Raw genomic sequence first — 18892 nt, forward strand, 5'->3', positions numbered from 1 at the left:
CTGATAGGGAACACTCCCATCTTCCTTGAGTCCTGATACCATTTCTAAGGTTTCTTCTCTGCTAATTAGATATAACTTATTAAAAGTTACGTGGAAGGGCTGTTGTATTCAGCTCCAATTTCCACCAAATTTACTCTCATGTGTCCTAAAATCAAAGCAAGGATAGGTGGTAAAAGTACAATCCACTTTTGGTGGTCTTATGTCCTACTGTGCTCTTGTTGGTAAACATTCCAGTGACCTAAAAATCCTGCATCTCTTGGCCCTTTTATTAATGAACATTCCTCAGCCATTATGATTTTCCAATTTTATAAATGGGTATGTATAAATTAATATCGTTTACAGCAAATGTTACACATCTATCGAAGGGTAGCTCAAACTTCACTTCCTGGGGAAAATTTCCTGACCAATCAGTCCCCTACGATTTCAGCACCTCCACCTTGAATTCTAGCATCATTATGTCTACTGTCTACTATCTATTTGGACCATGGCATAGGCTTAGATCTTAATTTCACTGGACATGGTTTTAAAACCTCAACTAAATGTTACTCCTCAATCATTGAGACTAGGTCTTAAATTTTCCTTCAGTGAACTTCTGCTCCTACAAATCCCTGGCACAGTGTTTCATAGCCTCATTTACTCATTTGTTCATTCACTTATTTGTTCATCCAACATAATTGAGTACGTATTATCAGTGCTTATTGAAAATGGAGTGACTATATCCACATCAATGAGATATTTAAAGCAGTATAACCTTTATGAAAATGAAAACACATTAATAAATGAATCCGAGTGGCGCTCAATTAGGGTAGAATGAGGAGAAACTTTGATAAACAGATAGCTTTCTTATCATCCTTGCAGATATCAGCAAAGTTTTCCAAACACTATAGGAAGTTCCACATGAAATTTATAACTGGCAAGACAGTCTTGTTTGCAAATATATGCCGTTGGTTGAAATTTGTAGAAAGGAGATGTGCACTGTTTACAGGATGAATTCTTTTATTCCCTGGTTATTTCACTATTTTGTTGGATTTCAAACACAAACCAAAAACAACAACAACAAAAAAAAAAACACACAAAGTTTTCAAGTGTTACTTTTTTCTTCTTTTTTGGATGTCCTAGAGAAGAGACAGCTTAGTCAAACATTGGAAGTGCATTTTAGATGACTTTGACCAAAAGAAGAAATGGATGAAAAATAGTTATACTGTGACATTTTTGTATCATTTCACCCAGTTTAGAGCTACTTTTGGTGAGGATGGGAAGGTGGTAGGAGGAGGAATGTCGAGCTGAGGTGCTAATGATTTTCTGATGAACGATGGGACTTGCTGAGAAGGGAGCTGAGGTGCCAGGTGGCTAAGCTGCACAACCTGGAGGTGTCATGCATATCAGCGTCCAGGTGAATGGTGCTTCCTGGAGGTACGCAGTGGAGCTGTACAGGACACGGCCTGCAAGGTCACCCTGCTTAATTGCTTGGGTCTGATCTAAGGGTTGATGTTTGGGTGTCACCACTACAACCATTTTGAGGTCCCATGTGTGGAAGTTTCTATCCAGGGAAGTGATGTCATTAATACCTAGAGAGACTATCTGTAGAAAAATTCATTCACCTCTCATCACTCCAGAAAATTATGTTTCTTCTTTGAAAAATGTCACTATTCGTATGCATATTCTTTGCTTTTCTATCCCTCGGGTGCCACATACTTGATGTGAGCCTCTGTTTTCCCTTCCTTTTTGGCACTTAGAGTGCAAAGGTGCCCATGAGAACTGAGGATTTGGCAGAATTCTACTGATGAACACAGGGGTGCCTACTGCTGGCAGAGAGAGCCACAACTTATTTTGAAAACATTCATTTGGGCTAAAAAATGATAAATCTGTATTTATCTTCTTAAAATGCTCCCAAAGGGGAAGAAAAAGGAAAAGAGAGCTTGGATTTGGAAAGCATCGAGACCAGAGAAAAGAAGAAGGCAAAATTTGATTTTCCCAATAATTTATCTTCTTTGATACTTCCCAGGGGGCATTGGGTACATTTCCAGTCTGTATTTTGAAAGATAAAATGAATATTTCATTTAACCAGCTGTATTCCAGAATATGTAACTATCCAAAGCCTCATTAAGAAGGGCCAGAAAAAGCTGTTTTTCCCCATATATAAGCCAGAACAAAAGCGTTTCTTAAGTAAGAAATGGTAGATACCATTCCTTCCTGGGCATCGTAGTAGCTGGCACTTTTGATAGCTCTGCAATAGTTTCCAAGAATTATTTCGGGTGAATTTAGTCATGGTTTCTAAGGTGTTATACATATTACCTAACGCCATCCCCCGTCCCACCTCCCCACCCCCAGTGTTTATATAGTTTGTAAGCAAAAAGTAATTAAATATTTTGAAAGATGAATTAGAATGAATGGCAGAATCTTGGATATTCATTTTAAGAGAACCAACCTCTCAGTTGTCCCCAAAATAGATAATATAGTTTTGAGAATTAATCCAATTACAAACAAGCATATAACTTATTACTAAATATATAAATGAATCTTGTTCTATATAATCTAAATAAAATACTATGGTTTTATTTTTATTTATTTTGTTTTTTATTTTGTTTGTTAATGGAGTGACTGTCTTGTTTTCTTAGATGATACTTACCCAACATTAATGTGCATATGAATAACTGGAGATCTTTCTAAAAATGCGTTATGATTTGGGAGGCCCAGGTAGAGCCTGAGTTTCTGCACTTTTAATATGCTTTCAGAGGTGCCATTGCTGTTGGTCCACAGATGACTCTAGAAGCAAGGTTCCTTACCCCACTACTAAGAATATTGCTTGGCAAATACTAGACACTCGATAAATATTTGCAAATAGGTGAAGAAAGGGATAAATAAATGAGAACAGACTGCAATAGGAGGAGTAGACATCAGTAGACATCTGGCGTCAAACCTTACTTACTCACCTTGTCTGCTGTGTGACCTTAGGAAGTCACTTCATTAAGCCTCAGGATCCTCTTCCAAAAAATGGGGAGAATGTAGTCTTGAGCGTAAATTGTTTACACACTTGTATTTCTGCAGGGTAGATAGCTAGAAGTAGAATTGTGGCAAAATGCACAAATATTTTAAGTCTTCATATAGGTACCAGACTTTCCTCCAGAATAAGTTATTTTGTTACTGATTTTTAAAATTTTGTTATTATTTTCATTAATAGCAATAGAGGTAAGATTAGATGTTATTGGCTGCTTACCCAGAATCCATTGCCTCCCCCCAGTAATCCCAGTTACCTCTCCTGAAAAGAGACTAAACTTTCATTGGAGTGTCTACTCCTCCTATTGCAGTCTGTTCTTTAAAGAACTCTGACCCTGCCTCTGCCCCAGTTTACAGGCCTGGTTGGCATAAACCAATCAGCACATTCTGATCTCCTGGCCACACTCATTAAGCATTTTTTTAAAGCGATTTAATGAGAGTCCATTTCAAGACACTTATTAAGGATACTTGGGGTAAAAAGGTCTCTTTATTTCCTTGAAGTTGGTGGTTGGTATGCAGAGGTGAAGCCTGGAACAGCAGCAACAAGTTTGTCCTCATTGAAGAATCCAGTCATAGCCTGAGGCTGGCACTATAGAAACAAGTGGGAAGGTAGAGTTGAGCTAGGTCTCCATGTGTCCAGTCCTGAAGGGTGATTTATTGCGGGATTTCCACTTACATTTAGCCAGTTAAAGTATGTTTTCTGACATACATTTTTGCAATTCTTCTCTTAATTATTTAGTTCTGCTATTTTTTTTTATTTCATTTTTTTTTTTTTTTAATTTTTCCAATCGTCTTGGATTAAAGGATACCCAGGAAGAAAATCTTATAAGCAACTCACCATCCCAAATACCTCTAAAAGAATCTGGTCACTTGAAGAGTTTCTGCTTGGGCCTTCCATTCCATCTTCCATTGTGTTCAGTTCTCCATTAAAATGCTTCTCAGTTGCTCAGTTGGGGGGGGGGGTACTGTGACAAATCCCTTTTGAATTTTATTTTTCTTGATACCCTTTGGAGGAGAGGCACCCCCTCACTCACTGTTGGCATCTACACACGGTCAACTTGGTCACAGTCTGGCTCATGACCCAATTTTGAGCCCAAGCCAAGGGAAAACTTCCTTTGTGTCCAAGTGATTCAGATGCTGTTGCTAATAAAATAGAATTTAAAAAGCCTGACAACAGAACTTGGCTTCTGAGTCAATTTGGAGCCAGCCAGTCTCTCGCTGGCTTTGTCTAATCAATATTAAGAGAAGAATTATTAAGATCCAGAGAATGAGATACTTACCAGACAAAGGCAATGGAAAAACGCTGTGAGCAATAAATAGTATCTTAGATTCTTCACGTGGGTGTGGTTCAGACCGGCCACTGCTCAGGCAAGGCCAGACCATCCCATAAACACGAATGGTAGTACAGCATCGGCACAGGTCTCGGTGGATGAAACTTGGCCTCCAAAGTGGAATGTGAAGGCCTGGAGGTGTTTATGTGTTGTGTTACCACAAACCAGTGGTTTGTCAGTGGCTGCTCTGCAGAATTCAGCCTGTTGTAGTGCTTATCTTGATGTGCTGCCATATTCCTTTTCATTTTCTTACCATCTTTCCCCATCCAAGGTTTTTACACACAATCCACGGGCAACATGAATCCAAAGAAATATCGTAGCTAGACTTGACAACGTAATGTGGTGCAGATTGTGTGATACTAACCAAGGATCTCTACCTGTCTTAAAACCAGGAAATGTTTTTTTTCAGGTCTCTGAGAAACAATGTCCTTAAATATTTTTTAATCTATCAATCTCTCTCAGTATATATTTTTTTACCTTGTTAGTTCTGGCAGCCAGATTCCGAGTGGCCCCAGTAATCCTTATCTCCTACTATTTCCATGCTTGCGTAGTACCTTTAGTATCTTTTCAGATTGTACAGGGGTAGATAAAGGTCATGATTTTTGATGACTGACTTTTGGTTTCTCTAGAGGTTGAAAGTCATGAGAACACAGAGGTATCACCTAGAAAGTAAGTCCACAGCCACTAGAGATGAGCCAATGGAGAGGAGGGGTGATCCTTTTGCTGAGGTAAAGCCGAAAGAACATTTTTAGCCCCTTCCAAAGTTCAGAAGAGGCAGCAGAGTCCTAGAAAGCTGCGAAATGGACACAACATTAATTACATCACACGGTCTTATATTTTAGCGCAACAAAAGGAATAAATTGTGAGAGAAAAGGAAGAATAGCTCTTGTGATTGATGTCTGTTGGTTTTTCTCAGTTTGTATATGCATGCAATCTAGTCACACAATGGATGTTAAATATATGGTAGAGCCCTTATGTGGATATAACTTCTTAGAGTAGTTTTGCAGAAGGAAGAACTGCTTCTTCATTATTTCTTGACATTTTCAGTAGGACAGGAAAAGGTGACATATGCCATATAGCAAGATTCCCTGGCTTAAATTACCTGCAGGAATTTATAAAAAAATGCAGAGATGGGTATGTTACTCATATTATAGAAAGGTTGTCTCTTGTACTGCGGAAAGGATACTTTTACAACATATTGATTGTAGTGTGTATTTCGCCAGTCATGGAAGGGTGACTTTTGGTATACCCTTGAATTTATTTGAGACTCAGCTGTTACATAAGTAAAATGGGACACTTTAAAGAAATGCTGTGAAACTTCTTGACTGGTTCTAACATTCTGAGATTCTATTTCAATTATACCACAGAATTTTCAGTCATGGAGCCTCTGCATATAATCACAACAAGATAAATACCCCTTCTACCCTTACCCATTATATACCCTTAGCACATTGGGTCTACTACAGTGAAAACAGCCTAGTGCAAGGAAGGTTCCAGGGTGATCCAAAGGGTCAGGAAATAGAACATTTCTTTTTCCTTTAAGTCAATAGTACAAGTTTGTGGCAAGAGTTCCTGTGTTACGAAAGACAGTCAGAAATTTTAAGTGACTCGCACTTAAAAGCATGTATGGCTATTTCATAAATGAAATGGATCCAAAGATGAAAGTCTCATTTTTTTTTAATACTGTCACAAACCCAAATTAAGGAGAGGTGTCTGCAAAAGCCTTTGATTATAGATCATAAAATCTCCAGCTTATATCAGACACTGTAAAATTGCTCAGTGACAAATGAAATGCCTGCACACTAAATATATCTCCTAAGCACCTTGCAGTACAGGTACGTTTATCTCAGAGATACAATAGTACTTCTGCAGGTCACAGGTACAAGGTCAGAAATGCTGGTTTTGCTGGTTTTGAATGTAACACTTAATGGCCCATTATTTGAGGACATAGGCAGAGGCTTCAAGCAAATACACAGACTATATTTCATGTGGAAACTTCAGAAGCCAATAGACCAGCCATATTTAGAAATAATGATAGACCAGACCCAGCATGCGCATGTATGACTCAAAAACCACAGAGACCCAAAGGGATTCAGCTTTGTAACAATAGCTTGCATCTATGTAGTGTTTTGTAGTGTTTCAAAGGACTTTCACATAAAGTACCTCATTTGTTCTTCACAGCAACATTGTGAAGGTGGCAAAGTAGGAATTATTATCTTCATTTTATAGAACAGGAGACTAGACTCAGAGAGGTTAAGTGACTTGGCCAAGGTCACCCAGATGGCATTCACAGGATTTGAATATACACCTTCTGACTTCAAGTTCAATATTCATCCCATTACAACACACAAACAGAAGCTGATAATGTCTATTCAGCTACATTGTTGGCCACTTCTGGTTCTGCAAGTCTATACTATGTTGTCAGGCAAGGAAATAGAGTAGGCATTTGACAAAATTGTTTTTCTCTTCCCTTGCCATTTACAAATGAATAGAGGTGAAACAGGTATATTTTGACAATGACAGTAGCAAAATATTTCAGATGGCCAATATGAGAGGTTTCCCCAAGAACAGATTTGGATATGCAAAAAGAAGAGAAAACAGAGAAACCCTGGATACTGAAACATGAGAATGACAGGAAGTGAAAGAGAGCAAGTTGATAGTAAATGGAAACTGAAATACTGAAAACATACTTCTCGATGTTACATTCTGAAGCGGAGAACACCAGCCTCACCCTCCTCCAATCCTTTCTTGAACAATTTCTCATTTAGTGATGCTTTTCTTGGCTATTGAGAAGCCCAAAGATCTATTTCTCTCTCTCCCAGTAAATAAGTTTGGTTTTGTCCTGCCTCTCTCCGCCTTGAAGTGGCCAGTCTTGTCTCTCATTCCCCCAAAGCCCTCCTCTGTACTGTTAGACAAATGATCCCGTCCACTCTAAATGTGATATACAAAGCATAGTCTTCCAGGTCATGTGCTGGCATCCTAAGAAGAAATACCAAGTCTAAACGGACTCTGTCTGATCACCATCATGGATTCTGACCTTGCTAATTCTCACTCCTGGTGGCACTGACCATCGATACACCCTGGAACATTTTCCCCTGCTGAGTTCAGTCAGGGTATCAGATTCCTTCTTTACACAGTGTTTTAGACAACTGCCAATAATTAATCAGAAGAGGCAAGAGAAATGCGATCTATTTAACATCCTCATTTACCCAAATATCTTATGGGTGGGACAGATAAGGAACTTTTCCATAATCCTTTTCCCATCCAAATCCCAAACGACATATTTGGCCTAGAAGGTAGCGGCTGTTGTAGACTTTACTTTTCTTAGTCTCATTCTGGTCCATCTTGGATTACTATATTCAGAAGCACTAAAAGAGCTTCTCACAATCCATGAGAAAGAATGAGAATTCCATATCTTGATGCAAAAAAAATTAAGAGTCTATGACTCAAACAAGCAGTGTGTTTTTAATACTTTTTTTCTGTCCAGTGATTCTAACTCATGGAACCAAAATCAAAATGCTAAGCAGGGAAGTAACAGCAATAACTAACTATGTCAATCAGTTACTTTAACCTTAATATCACCCATTTTCTCTGAATTTTTCAGACATCGAGAGAAAAATTCTTCCTTCAAATTTTGTTTGTTGAAGACTGAAGAGAGGTCATAGATGTGAGTGTTTCGTAATTCCTGGCCATCTCTGTGTAGTGAAAGGCAGACAGATACTCTTGTGACCTCACATTGAACCTCTGGCTTCCATCCTTCTCATTGAGGAAGCTCAGAGTTTTGGTTGAGATAATCAATAAAGAACTCCTGATTTCACCTAGCATCCAGGATGGCAATCCGTAAATGCATTCTCAGAGGGTATTGGAAATAGAATTAAGTCTCCTTACAGGAAGGAGAAACGCTGATTCTCCTGCCAACGCTGCTAGCATTACATCTCCAAAGGGACTTCACTCGGGAGAGGCTTGCTTCTTTGAGGTGCTTTGTATTAAGACATGAACAGGTACCCAGGGAGGCAGAGAACAGAAATACGGAAGGAAACACATCTAATAATAAAAAAAAAAGTGAATACATTCAATTGGAAACAAACCTTATAAGAACTCTGCATTCTGATTTATGGCAACTTGCAGGGAGCAGTGGGAAGAAAGAGAGGTGTGGATTTGTAAGGCTGTATACTGGAACCAAGGTTTCAACATAGTCTGTGAATAAGCAAGAGAGGGCAGTGTTGATACATCTAAAACTAGTCACTGAGGCTTACAGACTGAACTACAAGAGACATTTTTTTGTTCAAAATTTATGAATTCTTATTTTTGTTTGTCTCATCCCCCCCATCTTATACCCCCCCCCATACACACATTTCACTTGGAAGTTTTGCCTGACCCCCGTCAAATAAGAAACCTTAAAGTAACATGTAGCTGGAACTGTAGCAAAGATTTAACTGTGGTGACCAGAAAGAACTAAGAATGGAAACCAAACCAAACCTGGGAAGGGAAAGAAAAACATGATAAATTACTTGTAACTAAATGGAATCATTTCAATCAAAAGCATTTTTTTAAATGAATGAACTTGCTTCTTTGCTTGATTCTAGCTTTAGTAAGAAGATCAAAGAGATTTATGACCTGTGTCTCTTCAAGCCTGATGCCAGAAACGAACATGTTCTCATTAATAGTCATTTTCTCGTCAAAAGAAGGCTTTTATGCAGACAATGTGCATTGCTTTCATAGCTTGCATATTGGCAAAAATTTTTATTAGAAGTTGGATGGCTTGTCTGAGGAGATGATGTGTTATACGTATGGCCGTGTGTGTTTTGGGGGCATTTAATTGCTTTTATGTTTCAAATGTTCCAAACATACACAGCCTATATATTTTTCAACTTTCATAATCCTGCCTATTTTGTTGAAGTAGGAAATTTCTGACATGGGGAGAGGTTCAACAGACAAAGGTAAATCTCTAGTCAGTTGGATGTTTTAAGTCTGATGATGTGAGGGGATGAAAATTCCTCTTCCAGAGTTCAAATTTTGCATATTTTAGTGTGGCTAGCTTCACACTGAGACTCCACAGGGTGATTCTTCCGGAGACTTTCACAATTATCTGCTGAATTTGAGCAACAAAGTTCAAAAAAGCTGAATAATGAAAAAATAAAATAAATAAATACAAATCTTTCCTTCCCTTTTTAGGAACAGGATGTTTTGTTCCTCTTCACTGAGTGGTTTCTATGTGCTTGTTTGTCGAGTACTTGGGCCCCAGTCTGTGTTTTGAGTATATATTTAGACACACAAAGAAATTATAAAGTAGGAATGATTAAAAAGTTCAATTACAGAACCAGCTTGAATTTTTGTCACAAAATTAACCAACGGACCAATTGTGTGGGATAGTATATAAATCCAAGTAAAGTAATGACATAGGGTTAGGGGCATTTTTTTCAGTTTGAATTTAAAGCAAAGATACAGGATGGTTTATGCTCACTGTAACTTTTTAAGCTTATTTGACAGTATAGAACATTTTCTGAAACTGACTGTTTTCTGTTTCAAAACATTCCATTCTTTGACTTTTATGATACTACATACTCTTAATTTTCTTTCCATTTTTCTGGCTACTTCTGCTCAGACTCTTTCTGTTTCTGTTTCTTTCTCCAGCATCTAGATATTAGAATTTCATCAGTATTCATCCTGGGTGCTTCTGTTCTGCAGCTCTCTCTAGGTGATCTCATTCATTGTCATACAATTAAATGGCACTGACGAGGTTCAGGATGGCTACCCCAAAATATGGCACCTTGGCATACTGAATATTTTAAGCTGAAGAAACTTGAGAAACTGCAGGTGCAAAAAGGACTCTCTGACCTCTCCCATTTCCCCTGAAGCATGTCATAAGACCCTCAAGTGAGCAGTGCCCTCTCTATGCCTGGAGGAAAGGAAGATCATTATATCAGAAGATGGAGTAATACCAAGAGGAATCTGAACAAATAGGACTTGCTAGGTTTCCTTCAGTTGACTGTTCTTAGCTCATACCCTTTTCTCCTATCACATTGTCCTACAACTTTCCACTTTTCATCAAACCTAGTCTTATACTAGTAAATAGCTTACCTGATGTCGCCACTTGGATGGCTTACAGACATTTCAAAATTAAGAGGATCCAAGTGACATGCTCAGTTTGCCTTTTCCCCATTCTGTTTTCCCCCACATTTTACCCAGAAAGGCTACCACCATTCAGCTATCTGCTTAATTTGATTTCTCTCTATCATCACTCAGCTCTGTTCATCTTCATGCCCTCGTGTGTGTCTACATGTATGTATTGCAAAATAATATAATAAATAGATTTCACCACCATCATCTCTTACTCAGATTATTGTGAGATTCCTGACCATTCCCCCTGTTTATCCTTAGCCTCCCCAATCCATTTTTTGTATAACTATCAGCGTAATCTTTTAAAATAGTTACCTGATCATTCTGCATCCCTCCTTAAAATTGTTAGGCATTTACCCTTTCATTTTGAAATATATTTTACCTACATACCTTGGTCCACAAGGTCCTTGCTACCTTTCCAACTCCATCTCATAACCTCTCTGCTCCACATTCACTCTGTCACAGCCCCTGGGACTTTCTTTGAACACATTTGCTAAATTCTTGTCTAATTCAGGGTTTTAGCACACACTATCCCCTCTGCTCTTCCCAGGCATGGCTCCTTCTCAGCTTGCATATGTAAGTTTAATGTCAACTCCTCAGGACCTCTGACCACCAGACTTCACTAGGCCCCTCCCTGATCTTCTCTATGTCATCAGACCCTGTTTTACTTTCATAACAAAATATAGGAGATAAGAGAACAGATCTGTTTTATTCCCCAGGTATTTACTCAGTGTCTAAAAGTGCCTATTATATATTAGTCCCTCAGTCAATATGCATTGAAGGAAGAGATTTAAAAAAGAATGAAGAGATGAGTAAACCTTTCATGACTAGTGAAATGGCTACTTTTGAAGACAGGCTTAAAAAGGGTAAATTTTCTTAATAAACTGGAAAGGCTTCTTGTTCAGCCACACACATGGCTTTATTTATAGAACAAAGTAGCTTTTGTGGTTTCCAGGTACTTTAACATATAAACTGTTCTCTCTTTGTCAGGCCAGAGACTATCTACTTGTGATATGGGGAAAGCAAAGGTCATTGAAGATATCTGTCCCCAAGATCATGCTACTTTTTCTCTAATACATTGAAAATTTCTGCCTGAAACCATTTAATGTGTCAGTGGAAATATTATATTTAGTTAATTCTGAAATGAAGATATTGATTCAAAACCACCTGTCTAATGTGACAGGAATGATCATTGAAAAAAATATCGTTTGGAGGTCGGCAATTGCTCCCTTGAGACTAAGACGACTGTACCTTGCAATTCTCTGTTGTTGTCTCCTTATAGGACGATGTCTTGCTCATTTCTACAGCTAAACGTTTTTAAATGCCTCACTGATAGTGAGAAATGATAAGAGCCGGATAAATTTGCAAAATGAAAATAAAAAGCAACAAAGAATAAAACCTAGATGTGGTCCAAAGCAGTAAAGACTTCGGAATGACTCAGAAAATTTCAAGAGAGAAACAAAGCAAAGAGATGCTTTATTTTGTGATCTGCACAATGCCACTCTGGACGCTAATGTTTCTGTCGTAGTCTGGGTTGCACTATAGTTGTTTGTTGTAGTCCAACCTATAATACATGGCCTTTCTAGTTTCCTCTGATGAGAAACATGACCTTATGATAGGAATAGCATACTAAATAAAATTTAACCAGGAAAAAAAATCATCTGAGAGTATAGATGGAAAGAAATGATGATGCCGAAGTTCCTAATCAGGTCAATTTAAAAAGAAACAACAACAACAACAAAAAATTTATTTATTATTTCAGCATTATATATACACACTGAATAGCTAATACTTTGAGCTTTCTCATATTTTAAAATAATGTGTTTTTTTTTTTTACATCAAAACAATTTGGGACACTGAAATAAACAGATACTAGACAACATCTTTCATTCTGAAAAAAATTATACCAATCTGTGAAATAAGAATGTGTAATTACCAAACACATTGAAAATCAAAGTGTTAAAATATGATTCATTGCGAGTCTTTTACTGGAATCTGGGCCAGGCCTTGCTCTCTGGAAGGAGGTGGATAACAATGCATAGTATCAATGGTATGGGAGGGGGCAGAAAGCAGGGAACCAGTGTGCGCACTGCTCATTGTGAACATTTCAGATTCACAGGTAGAAGTGAGTTTAAGAGCAAATGTCTGCCTGTCTTCTTCCATGTTAAGTGCACAATCCATAGATTGACATTCTAGGGCTGGCTGTCCCTAATTGGAACACTCAGAGCTTTCCAATCTTATTTCCCACCACGCCTTTATACAAATTATGTTCTTGCTCTACTTCTTGAAGACAGCTGTACCTCCCCTCCGCCTTCACTCACATCTTTCCTCCTGTCTTGAATATCCTCCTCTTCCTTTTGTTTATCCATGTCAAACCCTTTCTGTGACCCAGAGGATAGCTCTTCTCCTTTAATCAAACTTCTTCTCTGGCCATGTTATTTACAGGTAAAATCATTCTCTTTTTGATTTCTATAAAATAATTACATGTACAGTTCAATTCACATTAGTCACACAGTACCTTTTGACATGTCTTCTGTGATCTTGGACTCATATTTGCATCCTGAACTATTATTTTCATGTACTTTTCACAAATATATGTTTTGATATTAAAATTGGATTACAAGTCTTAATACCAAAATCCCGTGACTAATATTTATTTTGTAATTTTCACAAAATTCAGTACAGTGTTTGCAAACCTTCATTTACAACTGCTATTCTCCTTTTTATTTTCACCTCCTGAGCCTGATATAAAGATCTGGCTATAGACAGAGGATTTTACTTTGAACTCTCTGATCTCTTTTGCATCAGATAAAGACACATTGGATTTCCTTTTTTTTTTTTTTTTTTTGTAATTTTGGATTTGGTTTTTAAATTTAATTTTAGTACCACCCCTCAAATTCTAGCACTGTAGATTTTATTCCTGGTGCAAACCGGTGGTGATGGTACAAGAAAGGGAAATGACTCCGGAGTTGAGAATATGCTAAGATTCCTTGGCCTCTCATAGAGATTGTTTCATAGTTCTCAAATTTCCTTTTTTCCAGTTTTTTTTTTTTTTTTTTTTTTTTTTTTTTTTTTTTACCATTTCTGGTTATCTTTATTTACTTGTGTCACGAAGTATGGAATCTAATTGGGTGGAGCAGATTTTAGCTTTGCTCCTCTTACATACTTCGTGTCTAGACACAATAGTATTGGAATGCTTGCAATCTTCTTGGTGAGGGGTGTCTCACTGTCTCACTTAATGGATGAGAACTTGGGACTTAGGCTGCTCCCTAGGATGTCAAAACTAAAACTGCAGGATTGGTGTTTTGTTGCTTTGTTTTAAATATATATATATATATATATATATATATATATATATATATATATATATATATTAGGTTGGTTACTAAAGTAATTGTGGTTTCTGCAATTATTTTTAACCTATTAAACCGCAATTACTTTTGCACCCACCTAATATATAGAATCCGTTATATATTGAACACAAAAGTAAACCCCTCTAAATAGGGACCAAGAGGGCTTCTATTATCCCACTGCAAGTGCCCAACTCCAGTAAAAGCACCATTTTGACTATGCTGCAGTTTTAGGAATATATGCCTAAAAAGAACCAAAGGTGGAAGTTGGTGAGGCTTTCAGAAACATAAGAAGCATTTTGTGGGATGAGTTGGGGCTCTCGTAATTTTGAAGCTCAGGGCACAGTTTCTCTTTCAGTTTTCAAGCCCTCCTACCACTGTTAGGCTCCTCTGGTTAAGATTTGTGTGAGCAGCCACATTTGACCGATGTAGATCATCTCGGGTACAGAAAGGGAGCATGTGAAAGGGTTTCTATAATGACAAGAAATTACAGAGCAGTAATATTCAGTGTGATGCAGTACAAAATCCTCTCGGTGAAAGCTGAAATTGTGCAGAAAGCCAAAGCATTGTCGGTCTGTGTGGAGCGGTCACTGGTTACCTTTAGTGATAACGTTGCTAGGATATGAAACTCCAAACACACTGTTAGTGTGAAAATGGGATTTCATATGTGGGGAAAAAAATAAAGAATAATAAAAAAAGGAAAAAAAAAAACACAGGGAAAAAAGGAAGAAAGAAAGGAAAGGAAAGAAAGAAAAGTCAGGAAAACAGTCAGTCCCTGGTGCTTTTCCCAGGCATTAGAGGCACAGAGCTGACATCACCGGCAGCCTATCAGAGCTCTCCAGCTTTGTTCAGGTTCCGAAGCTATGTCATCATCCCTGATGTAGCCCCAAAATGAAAATAGAACCATCTCTAAATATACAACAATGAGAGTCAAGCGCTGCTTTAAAAGGATGAGAGAACCAAGAAAAACTCCTTAAATCATAGAGTCTTGCTTTCAAAAAGTATGCATAAATCGAAAATTTGGCTCCTGGAGCCACTAACCTTGATATTTAATTTAGTCTGCTTGAGACTTTACAAACTGGCAGTGTAAGCTAATTAATATACAACTGAGACTACCACCCAGTCATTCCAGCTTGCCCCTGGATATGACACAGAGGCAGACTGACTCTTCCCTAAAAAGCAGCAGTGGAATCATGGCCGCAGTATCAAGGGGACAGTCTGCATGATATGAGGCTAATATGGGGATACAGGTCTCCCCAGCAAGGTGGGTAAGTGGTTGTCATTGTCAATACATTTCACTTAGCTACAAGCACAGTTTACAGTTGCTGAAGTTTGATTGATCTGTTGATAAACACTAATGTTTTCCAGTTGACAATTTCTCCATGTTAATTTCTTTAACGCTGGCAGACCTGCCTGGCAGGGCCCTATAAATAGTACCAGTGTCATCATCCTTTTTAAGTTATTAATGAGCCATCGTGTTTCAAGGGGCTGGAATTTGGGGACAGGTTATGCTTGACTGCAGTTTCTGACATTGATACGTTAGCATTTGGAACTTGGTTGAGATGAGAAGGTGTGTCTTAAAAAAAAAAAAAAAGTTAAAGCACTGGCCAAATGCATCCATAATAAAAGAGAGTTGTTTATAATTAGTGACTCATTAAACTTGGAAGAGTGGAATAAACTGCCAAGCCCCTACACACAAAATGCCCTTGATGCTGGGGCATTAGCACTGTCCCCACCTCAATTGCAGCTGCCTTCTTCTTTCTTTGCTTCTTCTCTCTACACATACCCTGTTATCACTGAGATAAATGAATGCCTGACTCTGGAAATCAGCCTCAGTCCAGACTGTTCTGTCTGCCAACTGGTGACAGGGGACCAGAGCAGACTTCTCCAATTAGCAGAGTCCCCTATCAGGCAGCTGGATGCACTGTGTTTATGTTTGTGGACAGCACACTGCAGCAGCTGAGCCTCTGGCCAAGGTCTCCTGCACTGATAGATGTGAGTCTAAAAGCACAATAGACAAATGGACAAAGTAGCGCAATACCATTGACCACATTCTCTCAATCCAACTGTCCTTACCCCTTTATGATGGTTCCGATGAATACCAAAGGTATGCAATAATGATGGTAGAGATCATTTGCATCACGGTGGCAAGACTGCTGGTAAGGTGCATTGCTTCCTAATGGGCATCAACATGAATGGGACACTTGGCTAAGCTGGGTTTGTTATTGTGATAACTCAGATATCTCTCTAGTCATGATCAAGTTCCTGCATTGCACAGAGATGACCCTTTGCTGCCCCAGGATTTTCTATTCAAACCCTTGCCCGAAATCTTCCTTCTAATTATCCTATTTCCTTCACTTTAAACAACTACTTTCTAATTGCCTTTATCTATTTTCTTCAGAGATGATTTTGGATTCCTGACTCATGAGTAAATGGATTCTTATTCTGGTTTCAAAAGTTCTTATGTGTATTCTCAGAATAATTTAATACATTTGTTTCCACCCAACATATTACATTCAGAAGATCCTTCTCATATATTCTAATTTCAAGAAATGCAGGAGCCAATGCTCTGGGGTCTCAATCCCAGTATGTGCAGTCTGGCAGCCTATGAGTATGGAAATACAGAAAAGAATTTACACATTTGGTGTCCACAAAGGAGATTTAGCTCAGCTGAACTAAAATGAAAACAAGCTCTCAGTTTCTCTGCTGGGTTTACCTACTTCTCATTTCTTAGCAAGGGAACTTTACAAGAACAGCTTAGGAAAAAACGGCAAAGCTGATAAAACTTTTTTTTTTTTTTTTTTTTTTTTTTTTGCGGTAATCTAGTTATCTACCATCCACACAAGATTATGGAAAATATGGGTTGGTACCTTTCTATAAACCAGCAACTTCCAGTATATAATCATTAGCTATAAACTAGCAAAAAAAAACAAAAAAATCTGAGTTCAACACTCTTTATTATGTTCTGAAGCATTGAAACATGTTTTTGAAAATAAAGGTTACCAATTTGTTTACAGTTATAATGAGAAATGGTTTCATAACTGAGATTTGCTTCCTTATGTAGGGAGATAATATAAGATATTTAAGGGATAAAATAAGATGAATGAAAGTTAATAGATCCAAACATCATGTGGCAGGAGGCTTGATTAAAGTTGAGATGTGATTGTAAAACAATAGCAGTCAGGGGAAGAAGTGGAGGGGAAGCGATTCTGTTCATTTTTTCTTGAATGGATTCTGAGGAGCCTTCAACCATAAGAATTGCCAGAAGATCAGAATGATGACAGCCTTACTGGTGTAGCTATACTTCCTCACCAGGAAACTAATGTGAAGATTGTTGAAAGGAAAAGTAGAAATATTTTCAGATAGTCACTGTCCACTCCTTAAGCATCACTACTAGAAAATTGTCCAAAGCAGTCAGGGCAGCTAGCAGACAATGGGGGTAGCAGAAGAAATTGTGGAAAAAGAAAGAAGAGTCAAGTGGTTTTATTTGCTTGGTCCAAAAAAACTAAGAACATGATTTTATATATGAATTTCATAAAAACCGCAGAAAAGTTAAGAAATGGCACGTTGCCATAATTCTGAATAACAAAGAACAATGTGGGTATCAGACAAAACCTGTGACTGCAAATTCATAGACTTGGCGATTTGCACAAGTCAAATTTTCTGAACTTTCTTACTGTTCTTCAAAATGAGAGACAAAATAGATCACCTCTGTTAGCACGGATGGCCATGATATTGTATCATTTTGTGTTTAACTATTTAAGTTTACATATACATATATATGTACATATACATATATAGATATATATATATATTTATCTGTGTGTATGTATATATCTGTGTGTATATGTATATGTAATTGTGTACATAACCATCTAAACCATACCATATATGCGTACATACACAAATATGTAATGCACACATATATATTCATGTGTGCTAACATGTATAAAGAAATGCATGGCCAATCTGGTAGAAAGCCCACTATTTGAAATTAAAGTATAGCTAACCAGTCACAGCAGTCACCTTCCACTTTGTAGCTGTAGTTTCAATATGCTAATGATTGCTAATGACAATCTCCAAAGGAAGTCCACATTGTTACAATTCAGAATACATTTCTCCACCCCCAATTTCTTTTGAGATTTGATTAAAATGTCTTTTCCCAGGTGAAGAACAATTTAAAACAATTGCAACACACAAGAAAAAAAAAACTGTTTTAGAGAGCTTTACTTTATCACCTCAGGGTCCATGACTCTAGGTAATAGTGTAGGTGAAATAGGACGTAGGTGGATTTTTTTGAGGGGGCGTGGAGGAGGTATGCTTTCAGTAGTAATCTCTCTTGGCCTTGATTTAAGGAAGACCCCTTTATGCTCAACAGGACTGCAAATAGTGTTTATAGAAAGGCCTGATGTTTTCCTTTTTCTTCACTGAAACACTCACCAGCAACTTTTAAATCAATAGTAATCATACTTCTGATACTATAGAAAGAAACCTCAATTAATTTTTTTTTCTCCCTAATAGTTCAATTTTAGGAAAAAAAGGGCTAAGTTGCAAATAAATAAATCATTAGGGATATAATTTTGTTAAACATTCTCTGGCTGTAAGCTTTGGTCTTTACTCTTTAAGGCTATTATCAACACCAGATTTTTGGAAAGAAATGATGTATTTGCCTGAGATAATAAATGCATTTGTTGACCAATGCTCATGCTCCCTGATGTCACAATGTCCTCTTCTGACTGATTTCAATAGATCCTACTTGCTACATTTCTGGGAGAGCAGGACATTGGCCTCTGACATAGGTTTCTCATTGCGTGACAGCAGGGATATTCCCCTGTCCTCTCCTTACAGTGAGTGCACAGATACTACCTCACGTGAAAAAGACACTGCATGGTCATCTCAATATCCCCTTGCCTAAAACACCCATCACACATGGAACATTTCCCTGCAGAGGTTACCGCTCCTCTGTTACCACCACTTTTAAGTTGACAATGACAAATGGTGGCTTCAATGCACAGAATGAACCAATTATTACATCATCATCAAAGAATAATGCAATTATAGTCATATAACTGCCCTGATTAAAACAGAAACGGT

This window comes from Rhinolophus hipposideros (genome assembly GCF_964194185.1).
Source record: "Rhinolophus hipposideros genome assembly, chromosome: 17".
Lineage (NCBI taxonomy): Eukaryota > Metazoa > Chordata > Mammalia > Chiroptera > Rhinolophidae > Rhinolophus > Rhinolophus hipposideros.